The sequence below is a fragment of the Balaenoptera physalus genome (assembly GCF_965194825.1).
Source record: "Balaenoptera physalus genome assembly, chromosome: 2".
NCBI lineage: Eukaryota > Metazoa > Chordata > Mammalia > Artiodactyla > Balaenopteridae > Balaenoptera > Balaenoptera physalus.
Genome location: NC_138883.1, coordinates 178,986,769 through 179,005,021, shown reverse-complemented (window position 1 = coordinate 179,005,021; position 18,253 = coordinate 178,986,769).

Below are 18,253 nucleotides of genomic sequence, written 5' to 3'. Positions count from 1 at the left end.
TTGTCTCGAAACAGAAAGAGAAACCTCATCCCCTTTAGGATGGGGAATGCTTTTCCCTTCTGGTGCTGGACACTGGGATCGTCCCTCAAAGCGCAGCTTGTCTGCAGTGGCTCCATGGCAGGTTAAAGGGGGCCGGTGTGCCTGAAGTCTGGGGTCCTCTACCTGGGTGGTCGCAGCTGGGGTCCTGGAGGTGGAGCTATCAGCTACAAGACACAAAACTCATCCCTTTCTGGGACAAAGTTCAGTTCACTTAGGGATTCGCAGAAGAGCCTCTACATGCTCCTTTCCTCACCTCTAAATTTCTTTTTGCCAACCATACTGCACAGACTCGGAAACAATAGCACTTTTTTCAAAAGCATGCGCACCCCGGCCCACTAATACTCTAAGTCAACAAACTTCTGAGAAGTTCGCCTCATCTCCGCACACCAGCTTTCTCATGTGCTGGGGTGACTTGTCCCAAATTCCATTCCAGGGTTTGTCATCAGTCTGTAGGGCCAATGTGTACTTTGACCTTGGACAATCCTTTCATCTCCTGTGTGACTCAACTGTCTTCTGTAAAATGGGGTGAATCGTATCTATAACATCACATGTAAAGCCCTTAGGACAGAGCTTGGTACATAGTAAGCCATCGATAAATACTCCTATTATGACTATATCAATCCCACATGAATCCCGACATGCAGCGGGGTGAATCTCAGGCCACAGCTCGGATATGCAAACAATGTGACTGGCTTTATTTTCCCCTAAGTCTACTTATTTTTTAATGTCTTGTGCCCGTTGCACTAGGCAGCAGAGACTTCCTTCCGATTAACTCAGGGTGACCTCACTCAGTGTAGAGTCCCCCTCTTTCCAGGAGTGTCCGACTCCTGGGCCTTCGCGGGCTGCTAATGATCTGGCATCTGGCCAGCTGCTGGCTGAAGTCATCCTAGACGGTCCTGGCCCAGTGCCCCCCCCCCCGGGTCCTTGCAGTGGAACTGACTCCCCAGGGAAGCCAGCTTCACACAGGTTACTTCCTGGGGAGGGGGTAGCCGAGAACAGCTCTGAGAGCAGTCAGCTTCCTCTAGGGGTTCGGGGGGAGTGACACAAGGGAGGGTGTCACAAGGGGACACAGGGGAGTGACGCAAGGGTGGGTATGTGTCTAGATCCCTATACCATGTGTCTCTCATTACCGTGGTTTATTTTTACCCGATGCCCTTTACCAGTCAGAATCCCCTGTGAGGCGACCGTCATACATCCCAGAGAAGGGTTATTACATCAGAGAAGCAGAGGAAATGCTTTGTGGAGGTTCATACATCTTGGCTTTTCAGTATCAAAAGCCTGGCCTTGAAAGAGTCACAGCATCAGTTTTACGCCAAAAACACTAGACTGGAAAGAATATGAGGTGACGGTGACAGTCAGGGTTTCCAAGCTGCGATGAGATACACATTCTCTAGGCTGGGGGAGGGGAGAGAGGTGAGACAGAAAGGAAACAGGGAAATGAGATTCTGGGGTTGGGGGCTGGGTCGGTGACCCTACAGATCAACAGCCAAACTGGGACACTTGGGAAAGGGAGAGAGAGTGCTACGGATAGAGATGCTCGGGCCGCAGGCACCAACTAGGACTGTCCCGGGGAAGCCGCACAGACGGACCTGTATTCACCCCACACAGGGTCCAGCTCCCGGCTCGGAGCCCAGGACCAAGCCGAGAAACCACAGACGTGCTGGGGGAGCCGGGGGGCCCCTCCTCTTCCTCCTTGCTTCGGAGAAAGCGCCCAGGCGCCCACTACGACCCTGCCTACGTTGCCAGGCAGAGGGGATGTGACAGAGAAGTGAAATGGTTGTGAAGACGGGGACGGATCTTGCACACCTGAGACGGTGAGCCGAGGTGAGCGCCCGCCGTACAGTGAATCAGAGGACCCGAGTCAGAGTTCCAGGTTCTTGCAACTCGTAACTAAAAGTCCCTCTTTTTGGAAAGACTGCCTTGTGGATAGTCTTCCAGGGCGTCCATCATATATACATGGGTTTCCGCACGCAGGACAAGGGGGAGACACTTCCACGGTGTGCATTAGAACAATACCCGGAAATGTGCTGAAGCTTCAGTCCACGGTTTGAATTCGCGGCATCTGTCTTAGGAAACTAATGGTCCATGCACATTAAAAGGGGTGTATTACAGATTTTTAGTTATGTTGTTTATGAGAGTGGAAAATTGGAAATACCCTGAATGTCAGTCAATAGGGGAGGGGTTAAATAAACAGTTGCATCTCCACACTACAAAATACTAGGCAGCAAGTTTTTAAAAATGTGTTACAGTTTATATTGTTCTGAAGCAGAAAAATCCTCATACATCAATTTTAAATAGCAAAATATGGAACAATATATACAGTATGATATCACTTATGTAAACACACAAATACTCACACACCCCAAATCTATGCCTGTATTTGTCCATGTATTCCTATGTGTAAGTAATGCAAGAAATAAAAATCTGGAAAGATATTCACCAAATTGAAAACAATAGTTACCTCTGAGGCGAGGATTCCAATTAGGAGACTGAAAGTTAAGACAGGTGTTTTCACTTCATGGGTATTGTTCAATTTTTTTTTTTCTTACAGCACGAATATATTCAGGTATTACTTGTGTTACCCGTTTTTTAAAATTGCCCCCCTTGTAGCAGCCAGGAAACAGATGGTATGACCTAGGATGATTTGAGGAGGGTTTAATGAAGGGACAGTTACAAAGTTACGGGTAGGGTTCAGGAGGACCACTTAGGACAGTGATGTTACCACCCCAAACCCAAAGGGATGAGGGGGAGGGAGTCCTGGGGACCCAGATGGAGAGAGTCACGCAGAAAGGTTTCCCGGAGGAGCACTTAGGACGCAACGAATCTGGGGAGTTAGGAATCCACTCCCCTGACCTCATTCCCACCCTCCCCCACCAGTCATCTGCTGGAGTCCCCACTGGCCAAATCTAACAGGAAGCCCGAGAGTAAGGGAACTTGATGTGGTTCATACAAGGAGGCTCCTGGGGCAGAGACTTGAGAGCACAGTGGCAGAGGGTGGATTTGGAGGAGTAAAAGGAAGATAACAAGCATAAAGCCATCCTCCCTGGACACCTGTTGAAAAGAGGGGGGGACGTCTACAATGATATACACCACAAGGTCATCTCTGAGTTTGGGGATAATGAATGTTTTCAACTTCTTCCTCTTGCTTATTTGTATTTTCTAATTTTTCTATATTAAACACTTAACTGCTTTAAGTTTTTTAAAGTTATGGGTATTTGAGACATTGCTAGTAGTCAGGTGATGGTGCAAACATGAAAGACAAACATGAAGATAGAAGTACCTCTGATTAACTGAAGAATGTAGGAGTAGGAACAGTTAATTAGTATCTCAAATTTGAGGCTCCTCTTGGGTATTAGAAAACGATCTTTGATAAAAGAAAGGTTGGGGGCTTCCCTGGTAGCGCAGTGGCTGAGAATCCACCTGCCAATGCAGGGGACACGGGTTTGAGCTCTGGTCCGGGAAGATCTCACATGCCGCGGAGCAACTAAGCCCGTGCGCCACAACTACTGCAGCCCGCGCTCTAGAGCCCGCGAGCCACAACTACTGAGCCCGCGAGCCACAATTACTGAGCCCGTGTGTCACAACTACTGCAGCCCGTGCACCAAGAGCCCGTGCTCCGCAACAAGAGAGGACACCGCGGTGAGAAGCCCGCGCACCGCAACGAAGAGTAGCCCCCGCTCCACAACTGGAGAAAGACCAAGCCAAGCAACAAAGAACCAACGCAGCCAAAAATAAATAAATAAATAAATTTATTTTTTAAAAAAAAGGAAAGGTTGGTTTTTAAAGTAAACAGTGCTGGCATAATTGACTATTTATCTGGAAAAACTAAAAAACTGGACCCCCTACTTCAAACTATGTGCAAAAATAAGTTTCAGATATATTAAAGATCAAAATATAAACACTGAAATGCTAAAAGAAAATTTAGGAGAATGTATAACTTTTGTGTGGGAGAGGCCAAAAAAGAAAAGGCCAACATATTTGACTACACAGCAATTAGACACTTACGTAAAGGGAGAAAAACCATTAACAAAGTCATGACACATAATATACTCTGAGATACATGAGATAGAATTACACCTAATATAATTATACCTAATATACAAAGGGCTACCCTCACTGATAAAAAAGGACAATTCATTCAATGCAGAAATGTGTAAAATAAAGTTCACATTTCATAGCAAGAAAAATTTAAACATAAAACGATTTTTCTCTGCCCTTTGGCCTCCTCTCTCCCTCCACTGTGCATTTCGTATCTGCATTATGCGTCGAAAACAACTCCCCCATTGGCAGAAATACCTGCTCAACCATCAGGAGCAACGTTCTCCCAGCGCCAACAAGACAGCTCCTTAAAGATAACATGCCTTCCTGATCTTGTCAGGGCGTCAGGATGACCCAACACTTTGTACTTCCAGATCTGGATTGTGTAAACTCTCAGTAATATGTCATCTAATGTCGTCTCTGTCTCAAAATTTTTATGTAACTGTGTTTTGACTTCTAACAGACAGAACAGTTCTTGGGGATTTCTGAGGGGCCGATCCCCGGTTATAATCCTCAAATTTGTCTCAAATAAAGTTTCCTTTTCTTTCATAGATTGACTATTAATTTTTCATTCACATATGTCTGAATAAATGTTATCTCACCCCCTTTCTGCCTTGAATTCTGAGCAAACTGAGATATATGACGAAAAGTAAGGCAGAAGGCAGCCAAACACCACCTTCAGGACGGACTCGCAGCTCTGCTGGAAGGTAGGTCTCGCGTGAGGGAAGGTCCTCCCAACGCCGGACGTGAGAATCCTGCCACACGTGACCTGCCAGCGCGGCGCCGCCCCAGAGCAGACCCCGCCCCACGGGGGAAGGCGAGCAAGGACCGGCGGAAGTCTCTGCATTTCATCAGACAGGTCACGTGGGCAGAGAGTAGCGAAGGTTCACACCCCTCCCGTGGACTGAACCGTCCCTCGGGAGGGGAGGCCGCGTCCCCTGCCCACAACTCGAGGAACAATCAATTTGCATCTAATGAAAGGAAGGTAACAAAGGGAGGGAGGAGGAGACAACGCGGAAGCTCCCTCACAGGGAAAGCTTCAAACCGGGCCAGCGAGAATGCTCACTTTTTCTTCATAAATGTGTGCATCGTTTAATGCGTTCTGGATAGAGTGGCTGTAATTTTTAAAACTCCCAAGAAGTGAAAACGCTGGAGTTCCTTTTCTAGAAAGATGGGGAGCGTTACCTTGGTCGAATGCCAGTGGCGCGGCGCGCTCAGGACGGCAGGACAGCCTGGCCCGCCCCGCGGACCGTGGACCGGCGGTTCCGGCCTCGGCATCATCAGCAGGGCGTGGACCGGCGGTTCCAGCATCGGCATCAGCATCAGCAGGGCGGCGGGCTCTCGTGGCCCCCAGCGCGGGCTCGCTGAGGCGAGGGACTCGGTAGGGAGGGCACACGACGCTCTCCAGGAGCTGGCAACCGAAAGGGAAGCTGGCCTGGTATCTGGATAGAAACAAGGCGTGTGCACAGGTTCTGCTTTACTTCGGAGACGTGAGCCTATCCGCGTGCAGTTGACGAGGCGATGGCCTATGAACAGAGCGGAGCCCACAGACAAGGGCTCCCGTGAGGCCGACAGGGACTTCCGGCCTCTGAATCGGCGGGAAGGAAACCAGCTGTGCGCAGGCGCAGGCGAGCGTGTGGGCGGGCCGGGAGGACGGCTTCCGGTCAGGCAGAATGCGAGCGCGTCTCCTGCTCGAGAGGTGGGGAGCTCGACGGTCCCGTTGAAGGAGGAGACTCCATTTCTCCGTTTCGGTGGTACCCAAGGTAAGGTTAACATCTAACAGTCTCCGTTCGGTGGTTTGCAAGGCAAATGTGTAAGATATTAGGAGATGTGAGAGTCCAGAACCCTTGGCGGAAGGCGATTCAAGTGGAATCTAATCTGGATAGAAAAAAAAAAAAAAGCCTCTTCATATGTAGAGTGCTGTATACTATTGTAACAACTGCCTATTGTCCCCCACCAGCCCCATTAAAGTGTAAAGAATCACTTGCATCCTCCGTCTCTGAGAGCAGGACTCTACAGCATGTGGCAATTATTTGGTAAATAACTGTCCACTGAATAACTAAGGGAAAAAAAGAAGGGTTGAGGGAATAGATCTCTCTCATAAGGTAAAGAAGAAAGCACAATGGGCTTCAATTTAATTAGATCCAACAAATATGGGCATCTCTTCTATACCCTGGGTATTAGGCAAACCACAGTACATAGGCAGCTGCGGTCCTGACCCTCCAGAGCCTGGTCTGCAGGAAGACAGTGGGCACAGAGGCTCTGATCAGAGGTTGATGTATGAACTTTAAGATGTGGAGGTGAGGCTGCTCTAGGACAACTCCGTCCAATTATCTCTTCATTAGTGATAACTGCCCCAGCCAGATGGGGAAAGGAAGAAAGTTCCAAATTATGGCAGGGAGAAGAGTACGATGTCCTTGGGGGCGGGGGGAGCAATGCCTGCGGTGAAGGTGGGAAAAACAGTGCAGCACATCATGACTACAAGCATAAGCTTTGGTTCAGACTGGAATTCAAAATCAAACTCCTCCTCTCCAATGAGACTTGGGTACGTTAACCCCCAAGACAGTGACGCTCAACTGAGGGTGACTTCGCCCCACAGGGAATACTGGGCAATGTCTGGAGACAGTTTTGGTTGTCCCAGCTGGGTGGCAGGAGAGTGGGATGTTACTGACATCTAGTGGGTTGAGGCCAGGGATGCTGTTCAACATCCTACAAGGCACGGGACAGCCCACGACAGAGAATCACCCAGCCCCAAATGCCAGGAGTGCCTGTGAAACTCTGCTTCAAGACTCATCTGTAAATAGTTTTAATGATACCAACCTTACAGAGGTTTTATGAGAGTGAAATGATTGAATGTCTATCAAATACCCGTGTCACCAAACCAGGTTCATTTGCCCGTCGTGCAGCACACCGGAATAATGAGACCCCGAGGTTTGTAGCAAAGAGAGGGCTATTCATAAGGCAGACGAGTCTCAAATCGCCCTTCCCCCCACCCCGAGGGCAAGGGGCTGGGATATTTCTGGGAGGAAGAGTAAAGAAGCAGGGCAGGGTGGTCTGAGGTGTGGGGAGCGCCGGGAAAGGTGATTGGAAATAGCTGTGACAGCGGCCTTTCTGCACAGGCGTTGCTCCACTACTGGCCCCAGAAGGTGGCAGAGCAGATGCTCTCACGTGCCCAGGTGGGAGGTCAGTGGTCCCATCCAGTGTTAACCAGCTCAGCTCCCACTAGACACAGCTGACTCCAAGTTCCTAGAAAACAACTCAGTCAAACCTCTTACTGTTTAGACGTGTTGCTTGGAGGACCCAAGTCTTTTGTAGCAACAATTAAAACAACTGTGATTTAACTAGTGATTACCCACGGTTTCACCTGCCATAGAGTATGAGAATAAGGGAAAAAATGAGCAGTAATACTAAAATGAAGAGAGGAAGATGCCAAAGACAGTTTCTCATTGCAATTTTGGATCAAACATTTGTTTGCAGGGCATGGAAAGCCATCTCTTGCTTTAATTGCTGATCCTATGACCAGACACTGGATTTACTGTAGATCTGAAGTTGAACCCCACAGGGCAAACTGATATCAGCTAAGACCCTAAAACCACCAGTGTTGGGAAGGCTCACCCCCATGAGAAGAGAGAGGAAACATTTTCAGTGTCCACTCGGAAGAGCTGTGAGGGTGGAGGGGAGCCAGCGATACCTGCGTCCGACAAGAGGGTGGATTCTGCTTGTGTTTAATGCTGGGGTTGGGAGAAGAGGAGGCGTCTCCAGTTTTTTTTTCCCCCCTTTCATTTTAGTAGTTGCAAAATATTATAAACTCAAATCTGAGAAGATAAAAAATGAAGACTATTTGTTGGCCAAATCAAAGTGCTTCACTTTTTATTTGAAATTTTATTTATCTTTTAAACCTTTATGTACCTTTATGTAAGTCATTCCATGTTCATTGGTAAAAAAGAAAAAAAGAAAGAAAAAAGGAAAGAAAGGAAGGAAAGAAAGGAAGGAAGGATGGAAGGAAATAAGCAAGGAACCTGACAAAAAGAAAAAAATCGCATATAATCCAACTACTCAAAAATAATTGCAATTTTTTCAGTATGCATTCCTTTAGATTTTTTTCTATGCATATATAACATTATGTATACCTCTAAAAATAAAATTGGGTCATCTCAATCGAAAACTTTGTAACCTACTTTTTAAATTTACATCTTTAAATAATACATCTTAAAGAGTTTTCAGTATCTTTTTTTTTAAAGGAATTCCTTTATTTTTATTATTTATTTATTCATTTTTGGCTGTGTTGGGTCTTCGTTTCTGTGCGAGGGCTTTCTCTAGTTGCGGCAAGCGGGGGCCACTCTTCATCGTGGTGCGCGGGCCTCTCACTATCGCGGCCTCTCTTGTTGCGGAGCACAGGCTCCAGACGCGCAGGCTCAGTAGCTGTGGCTCACGGGCCTAGTTGCTCCACGGCATGTGGGATCTTCCCAGACCAGGGCTCGAACCCGTGTCCCCTGCGTTGGCAGGCAGACTCCCAACCACTGCGCCACCAGGGAAGCCCAGTTTTCAGTATCTTTGTTTCCATCTGTATTAACTTGTCAAAATATAAACAGCTTTTCCCCTAATTACAGGAAGAATAACCACTGAATGTAAAAGAAATGCAAGCAATATGGAAGCATATAGAAAAAAAAAAAGGAAAAAAAACAAAGTATTTGAGTTAGGAAACCATGACTTCAATTGGCATAAACACGTAAACAACAGAAAGTTCAGAGCTAGGATGAGCTCAAAGATGTCATCAAGATCCCAGGGTCTTTCTGTCTGCCTCCTCTGCTGTTTACTGACCTCATCTATAAGGTCGTTCTCCTCATGGTCACAAGATGGCTGCCAGTGGCAACCAAGGCTGCACAGCCCCTTCTTTATGTCCCCCTGCCGTGGAATATAAGCTGGTTCTTTAAGTCTCATTGCGTCAACCTGTGTCGCATGCTCTCCCCGACCCATAACGATCAGCAGGGCAATCCTATTCGCTGATGAACCTGGGCTGGTGGGTATGTGGAGGAGCCACATGCATGGCTGAATGCATGTCTGTGTGGAGGAGCATGGACACCTAAACCAGTAGGAATTCCATCAGGAATGAAGGAAGGAGGATGGGTGGTTACAGAAGCCGTTGGCAGTGCTCACACTTGTCTGGTAACCCAATGTGCCTATACTTGTTCCCATCTGTCGATTTCGAACAATATTCACAGCTTCATAAAACACACTTGGCCACCCTCCAAAGGGAGACAGTGAGGAATCTTCAGCCACTGCATACACTGTTAAGTCCTGCGTCTCTGCGAGGCGCGCAGTCTTTTCCATTCTGTTATTTTGATCCAATGTTTCTTTTTAACTTACTTAAGTGTAGAAGCAATTTTTTGACGTTTTCTTCCAAAGTGAGCTTTTGCTTTTTCTTATGCATTTTGACCTCCCAAAACAGAGAAGAGCAAACCTGACTCCATACTGGATCTATTCCTTTAGCTCTAACCCTGTGCTCTGTTGCCTGTGCTTAGTCATGCTGGCTCTGCACCTTTTGTAAAAGAATGTTGCCTGTAGCCTGAAATATACAGGAGAGCCCATTCTCAAGGCTCTGACCTTTAAAGGAATGACACTTTCCCATTCATACAGAGATAAAAAGCTGCAGAACAGAAAAAAACAATTGTCTTGTTGAAGGTTTATAGGAACATCTTGACCAGACCTATGTGGACAGCTGCAAAAACAAAGGATTCCAGCACTAAGAAGTTTGCAGCAGCCAGCCATACCCCCTTCCCTTTCAGTATAAAAGAAGCCCGAATTCTAACTCAGGTGAGGTGGCTCTTTGGGACACTCGTCCACCATCTTCTTGGTCTTCTGGCTTTCTGAATAAAGTCGCTATTCCTCGCCCCAGCAACTTGTCTCTTGACTTACAGATTTGTCACACGGCGAGCAGTATGAGTGTAACACGCTCCTTTCCTCCTTCCTTTTTTTTTTTTTTTTTTAAGGGGATGAGGGGCAGAATTATTGCACAGACCCCAAGCTGGGTTTCTTCTTGCTTAGTCGTTTTGAAATAGTGCCCATTCTACATGGGCTGCTTTTCACCCCAAAACAGTATCCACGTGGTCTTTTTCCTCCCTGTCTACCTGAGCACCATCTGCATCTTCCCTGTAGAGGGTGAGTGAGCTGGGGCTTGGATCAGCATCATTTGTATCTGTTGGTCCCAAGCTGCCCGAGAAGAGTGGGGAGGGGCGTGATTCTACAAGCCCTCAAAGCTGGGAACTGTTTTCACATGCATCTTATTTTTGATTCTGTTGAAACCCTTGTCTGGAGGCCCGGCCCAGTGAATAGAGCCTGCCCTGTCCCGTGGATGGTGGTGGGTCTGGAGGTCTGGGTTTGTCTCCCCTCTCTGGCTGCTGGAAGCTGTGGTCAGAGCCCAGCCGAGTGGTGTGAACGCCTTGCCTGGTGTGGCCTCAGGCAGTGCCCCCCGCCCAGCTTGCTCTGTCCACAGCTGCTGGCCCCTCAGAGAGAATTGCTGCCGGAACCTCATTTCTGGCCTCTCTCCCACCACTGTGACCTTCGGCTGATGTTTGGCTTTCACTTAGGAAAAAGGGCCCCGGGTGGAACATTCCAGATCTTTTCTCTCGCCAACTCAAGCCCCCATTTCCTGTCCCTCCAAAGTGAGAAAACTTTTTAGCGGGCCTCTTCTCACCACATCGTGCAGCTCACTCCAAAAAGGGAGCTGTGGGTTGGTTCCCAGATTTTATAGCCATTTGGGCTTGATTGTTTTGTATTTTGGATATATCAGATGTTTTGTATTTAGATTTGTATTTCCTGAAGTCTGTGGTATGAGGTTGGGAAATTTTCCTAGATTTGTTGTTGGATGGTGTTTTCTTTGGTGTATCTTGTTTTATTCATTCCAGTATTGGAAGGAGATTTTTGTAAGCCTGCTAATACAACCCAGTCTTTCCTGATTGCCCCAGAGCATTTTATTTTATTTATTATTTATTTATTTATTTATTTACGTTTATTTATTTTTGGCTGCGTTGGGTCTTCGTTGCTGCACGTGGGCTTTCTCTAGTTGTGGTGAGCAGGGGCTACTCTTTGTTGCAGTGCGCGGGCTTCTCACTGTGGTGGCTTCTCTTGTTGCGAAGCACGGGCTCTAGGCATGCAGGCTCAGTAGTTGTGGCACGCGGGCTCAGTAGTTGTGGAACACGGGCTCTAGAGCACCGGCTCAGTAGTTGCGGCACATGGGCTTAGTTGCTCCGCGGCATGTGGGATCTTCCCGGACCAGGGCTCGAACCCGTGTCGCCTGCATTGGCAGGCGGATTCTTAACCACTGCACCACCAGGGGAGTCCTGCCCCAGAAGCAGTTTAATGGTTACATAGCATCCCAACCCCATGGATAAAGCCAAATGTTCTTAACTAATTTCCAACTGGCAAACACTTAGGTGATTTCCAATTTTTTATCATTATAAAAATGTTGTAAAAACTGTGTGCATAATATGTGTACACATCTCTGGTGATTTCTTTAGTGAGTGATCACATTTTCAATAATGATAAGTTCACCTGTACTTTGCCCCTTCTCGGCATTGTCTTAGTTCTGCAGTTTAGTGGTTCTAAATAAAACCATCATGAAAATCCTTTGCCATATTGTGGAACAGTCTCGGCGCCTTCTCTTTCCGCCAGACCATATGTTGACCTAGATACGCTAATCCCTCCATCCAGTGACATGATTGGTCCACCAGGGATGTGCATTTTCCTCATTTCCTCTCTTCCTTTACACCCCCTCATGGTCCATGCATCCTCCACAGCTTCTCACAATGCACTTTCTACTTACTCTCTTTCAGTTTTGGCTGTTTTTTCCCCACACACTTCTGAAGTTTGGGGATCCATTTCCACCAAGGCTTTTGTCTCGTAGAGATCAAAGATAAGTAATAGCCACCTGCTTCCTAGTGTTCTGCTCCTCGAATTCTCTCTCCGTCTCTCTTTCTCTCTCTCATGCATGCTGAAACCCTGATGTATCAGTGTCAGAAGGCAGAAACCAATCATCTTGTGTTCATCCAACTATGAAGACCACCTGCAGAAAAACACTCAGGGGTGCCTGTTAAAATCCAAATTCCTGGACTGCACCTCAGGTTTGCTGGATTAAAAACCTCTAGGGATAGGGACACGGAATCTGTGTTTTATTGAGCTGTCTGATGATTCTGGTACTTGTTAAAGTGTATATCATTTTAAATGCCATATCAAAGCTCAACTCCGTGTAAACTGACACAGTCACTCCCTTCCTATCCTGCCTTTTAAATAAAGATTCTATTAATCGTGTTTCCAGACTGATGGTAACACGGACGCCCTCTGCACAGGTCCGAAAACCAGAGCGTGGTAGAGATGACAAGGGCACCGCCGCTGCTGCTCCTCTCGCTCCTAGTTGCTTACTGTTAGGTTGGGGCCACGTGACCAGTCCGGGCTGTGAGCAGGCTGTAGCTGAGTCCTCCGCGCCGTGCCTTGCTGTGGTGCCCTTGAAGCCACCTGCTGAGATGCAGTGTCATGAGCGTGGAGCCAATGTCCGCTTGAGTCTCTGCTGGTCTGTGGAGCAAAACTCCTGTCACCCTTCACTGGGTGTGCCACGTAGGCTAGGACTAAGTCATGGAGATTTTAAGGTTACTTGTCACTGCAGCAAGAGCTAGTGTTGTTCTGAATAATAAAACTAAAACCTCGATTTCTTGTTCATGCACCAATGTATCTGAGTGTCTTCTGTTCGTTTTAAGTTATAAAAAGAATTCTCCAGTTCTGTATATCTGAGTTTTATTAGAATATTGACTTCCTAAAACCGACTCCTGTCTTCGTAACTAATTTTACCACATTTTAATCTGTGCAAATGGGAGAAAAAAAAAATTCTGTGGGTGAAAAAAAGAAACTAAATGCCCTGGGAAAAGTAAATGAGGTAAAATGAGTCAGTCAGTGGTTGACCTAGAGAAAGAACCCGGAACTTGCTCTGCTACCTGGTTGACAAATCTCTACCACTAAACCATGACAGGAAACCAAATTTCTCTTAAATCCAAAATGCACATGTACTATAAAAAATATCTACAGTTGGCGCTCCATATCCGCGAGTTCAGTATCAATTCTATTCAAACGGGATCCGAGGTGGGTTGAAGCCGCTGACGTGGACCCGCGGATACAGAGGACGGACCGTGTACCACGCCATCTATGCAAAGCACTTGAGCATCCAGAGGATTTTGGTTTCCACGGGGGTCACAGATAGCGAGGGAGGACTGTATTTAACCTGCCACATCATTTCTTGTTGAGTCTGAATGTCTTTTTAACTTCTGATTATCTTACTCAACTCTAGTTGTGGTTCAGTTCAGTCATATCTGCCATTTAAACTTAGGCCCAGCCGTAAAAGCAGTGCCAACCCTTCCTAACCTCCTCCCCCCACCCCCAGCTGTAGAGGACAGGAATGAGGACTGTATACACAGAAAGCTGTCTTTGCTTCTAGCCAGACTAAAACGGCAGGGGCATATTATTACTCAGTACCCCAAACCAAACATTTCAAATAACATATAAAGTAAAATGCTATTCTGTAAATATCAACAAGTCACAGAACCTATAATGTATTCTAATACACCTCTTTACGAAGCTCCACTCCAAAAGAAAACTTTGAAGGGAAATGGGAATACATGCTCTCTTTCTGTAAAAGAGTGCTTTCTCATGGTTTTGAAGAGGTTCTGCCTTGTTCTTCCACTTATGTTTGTGAGTTTAACACAAGTGACTCCAGAGTGTCAGAGAGTGGTGTGTCCTTTCCATCACCATTCCCCCATGACAGCACTGGAGGAGCCCACATGGGCCCTGCTGAGCGGGGACCAGAAGCCTGAGGGCCCCAGCCCGCTGGGAGGGCGTCCAGCACAGGGTTAACTGGACACAGCAGGGAAGGGAAGAGCAGAGCAGGGGACGTATGGTTCCAGAAAGATCCCCCCTTCCTCACCGTGGGCCATGTTTTCAGGTTTTCACAAAGGGACAGTAAATGGGACTTAGGTCCAGGAAAGGCGAAGGGTTTGTGTGGCTGGAACTTGAGGCAGGTGTGAGATTAGACGGGATGTAATGCAGGCACGAGGCCGGGTCTGCCCTAGTCCAGCTGGAAAGCCAGTCTTCCCCTGCCCTGGGCGGGTGGCAGCCGAGGGCCGTCTGAGTCGCCATTGGAGACATCAGCACGATGGAGAAGACACGGAGGAGGAGGTGGAGGTGAGCGCAGCTTCCTTCCATGCTCTCCTCTCTCTGCCGCCTGCGTCAGAGCTCGCCTGGCGGCGGGGGACCAGCCCTGCGGCACGGCAGCTTCTGTCTACACCACAGAGAGCCCCTGCAGGAGTGAAGACCTCTGTGCCCCGGCGGGCGGTGGGACGCAGCCTCGTCCAAGGTTACACACCGTTCCCTGCGTGGCCCACATCCAACGACGAGGTGACCAAGCCTCCCTCTCAGACGGGACAGCTCCGGGGGCATACTGGACTCAGAGCCCAACTTCCGCCCCATCCTATTTCCTTTCCCTCTTCCTTCCCCGGCTGCGGTGCGGGGACCACCCCACGCAAACGCACACTCGTCTGCAGCTTGGAGTTGGCTTCCTGGGGACCCAAGTCTCAGCACTGGTGTTTGTTTCACTGTCCAGAAAACAATAGCACACACTTTCAGAATTTTGTACAAAACTCTCTCTTAGATATGGTACCACTTCTGATTGTTGACAGTTAATATTGAGCTCATGTTAGAAGATAAACGATGAAACTGGTAATTATTGTTTAGTTTTGTTTCGAAAATGACAACTTTTAAGAATTGAAGGCTTCGTAATCCGGGGACATGACCTTGGAGTCTGAGGGGTTCAGCTGACCAGGACAAGACGCTCACGTGCTGAGCAAGATGTGATGTCAGGGAACAAACAACCCTGGTCAAATGAGCCCCAGTTCATGGCCAGTAACTTTTAAAATTTTCAGTTGTTGCTTAGTTGAACCCCTGTCTTCTCCTCCACTAGCTAGGGGGTGGAGAATACGCGTCAGCAAATCTCCCCCAAATGAAGGCCCCCAGCAAAGACAGAAGGAAGAGGCCTCCTGACCCAAGGCGCCTGCACTTGTATAGAAATTGGGTAATTACTGAGCAGCGGGGGTGGCCTTTAGGGGCGGACTGTGGGTGAGCGCCAGAAATGGAAATAGCAGGATGGACCCCTTTACCTCCAGGAGAGAAAGGGAGGGAGGGAGAGGGAGGGGGAGAAATGGGGAGAAAGGGAGGGGAGGGATTTGGAAAAAAAAAGATCTGGGGAAAGGCGATAGCAGGAAGCCCCTGGCACATCAAAATCCCAGTTTTGGTTAAAAATGGCCGTAATGTATGTACAACTCTTTTGATAAAGATCTGTGGTCTCCTGAAGAAGCCATAACCACGGGCATGTCAAATGACAGATAAAATAATAAAAAGCGAGAGAGAGGTGCTGATTATTTTTTTTAAGTTTATTCTCTTCCTGATTTTTTTCTCCAGAAAGCAACTGTTTAAAATTAAGAAATAGCTGCAACCCTTCTGTAATACGCTCTGGGGAAAGAAAAGAGAAGAGGAAGGAAAGCAGCTACAATGTCGCAAAAAAGCCTGTGCGGTGTCAGCTTAAGTTGGAAATGGTTTGGTCGCTTGTCAGAAGGGAAAAAGAAACGTAGGAAGAAATAGATGAATAATCAGAAACAAAAACAATAGAATTCTCATTATATACAGAAAAAGTCAAGCTGCTTGAGAGAACTTATTAAAAGCGCATTTGTTAGCATATTCCTTTGGGAAGAAGTGGGAAAAGCTGCCTTGTGAGTGTTCTCCGTCTGATTTCTACCCTGGGAAGGAGTTTAAAGGCATTAGTACAGGGATCGGCAGATGCGTTTCTCTGCAGCCACGCCCCCTCCTGTGACCACCGCCCCCCCTTGACCTATGATCACCCCCATTCCATTCTGTGACTGAGAGGCCCAGGGTGATCATGGGGGAATCTATCAAGAAGCCTCTAGAATATGTTTTTATATACTCCTAACAATTCAACAAAATCGCAGATTGCAAATTTTGAATGTTGTCCTTGCAAATATTGTACCACTTCAAATGCAGTCCTTTAGGTAATTACATTTGATTTGAAATCATAAAAGGTAGAATTTTCTTTCTTTTTATTTTTATTTATTTATTTATTTATGGCTGTGTTAGGTCTTCGTTTCTGTGCGAGGGCTTTCCCTAGTTGCGGCAAGTGGGGACCACTCTTCATCGCGGTGCGCGGGCCTCTCACGGTCGCGGCCTCTCTTGTTGCGGCTCACAGGCTCCAGACGCCCAGGCTCAGTAATTGTGGCTCACGGGCCCAGTTGCTCCGCGGCATGTGGGATCTTCCCAGACCAGGGCTCGAACCCGTGTCCCCTGCATTGGCAGGCAGATTCTCAACCACTGCGCCACCAGGGAAGCCCTTTCTTTTTATTTTTAAAAGGTTGCTTTTTTAAAAAAGTTAATTGAAATATAGTTGATTTACAATGTTGTGTTAGTTTCAGGTGTACAACAAAGTGATTCAGTTATATATATAAAGTTTTTATATACTGAATGAAGTCAGACAGAGAAAAAGAAATATTGTATGATATCGTTTATATGCGGAATCTAAAAAAATGATACGAATGAACTCATTTACAAAACAGAAACAGACTCACAGACTTAAGAGAACAAACTTATGGTTACCAGGGTGGGGAGGGAGAGTTTGGGAGTTTGGGACTGACATGTACATACTACTATATTTAAAATGGATAACCAACAAGGACCTACTGTATAGCACAGGGAACTATACTCAATATTATGTAACAACCTAATTGGAAAAAGAATTTGAAGAAGAATAGATACATGTTTATGTATAACTGAATCACTCTGTTGTACACCTGAAACTAACACAACATTGTTAACGAACTATATACTCCAGTATAAAATAAAAAGTTTTAAAAAAGTTTCTATATATATAAATCCTTATGTCAAACTTTATATATATAAAGTTTATATAAATCTAAAATATATGTATAGATTCTTTTCCATTATAGATGATTACAAGATACTGAGTATAGTTCCCTGTGTTAAAGTTTTCTTTTCTTAGTGTTAACATTATATCAGCCAGAATAGGCCTTTAGCCTGATTGCCTGACAGTCTTGGGAGGTAGGGGTGGCACGTAATAGAGAAGAAAATGATTTATAGAGTTTTCTTTCTAAAAGAATCTTAACTCACTGAGTTTGGATACTTATCTCCTAATCAGTATTTTATTCTCAGTTTAGATGTCAAGTCCCACATGTGTGAAGAGATAATCTAAGTACAAGCCAAGGATGAACACTTATCTTTGACTTCTAGACCAGTCTTTGCATGAAGTCCACCCCCTGAAGTAGTTTGTGACACATACTTTAAGTAGCTGGTGTGTCTTTCTGCTTTTCTACCAATTATGCCTGTGTGGGAATGGGAGCTTTTCGTAAGTGTGGGGTTTTAAATATATACCCACAAATCCTTTGTTGCTTCTCCCTCAGGAGATGGCGCTTAATTCCTCTCTCCTTGAGTGTCGGCCAGATCTAGTCTTTCACTTCTAGCCAGTAGAATTCGGGAGAAGTGATGAGATGTCATTCCTTTCTTATTTTTTATTTATTTTTTTTAAATTGTGGTAAAATATACATAAAATAGACCATTTTAACCATTTTCAGTATACAGCTCAGCGTACAGTTCAGCCTTGTGGGAGGCCCTGACCCACAACCGCCTAGCTAAGCTGTTCCCAGATTCCTGACCCACAGGAGCTGTGAGTGGGTGTCTTCAGTGCAAGGTTCGGCCCAGTGATAGTCACTCTGTGTGCGACCATCACCACCGTCTACCTCCGGAACACGCTCTTCCTCCCAGACTGACACTCAGCACCCATTAAACGACTCCCTGCTCCCCCCGCCCCACCCTCTGGCAGCCACCATTCTTCTTTCTCTGTGGGTTTGGTTATCCTAGCTACTTCCTGTGAGAGGAATCGTACAGTGTTTGTCTTTTGTGACTGGCTTGTTTCATTAGCATAATATCCTCAAGGTTCATCCATGCTGTAGTGTGTGTCAGAATTTCCTTCCTTTTTAAGGCTGCATAATATTCCATTGTGTGTATGTACCATATCTTGTTTGTCCACTCATCCGTGGATGAACACTTGGGCTGCTTC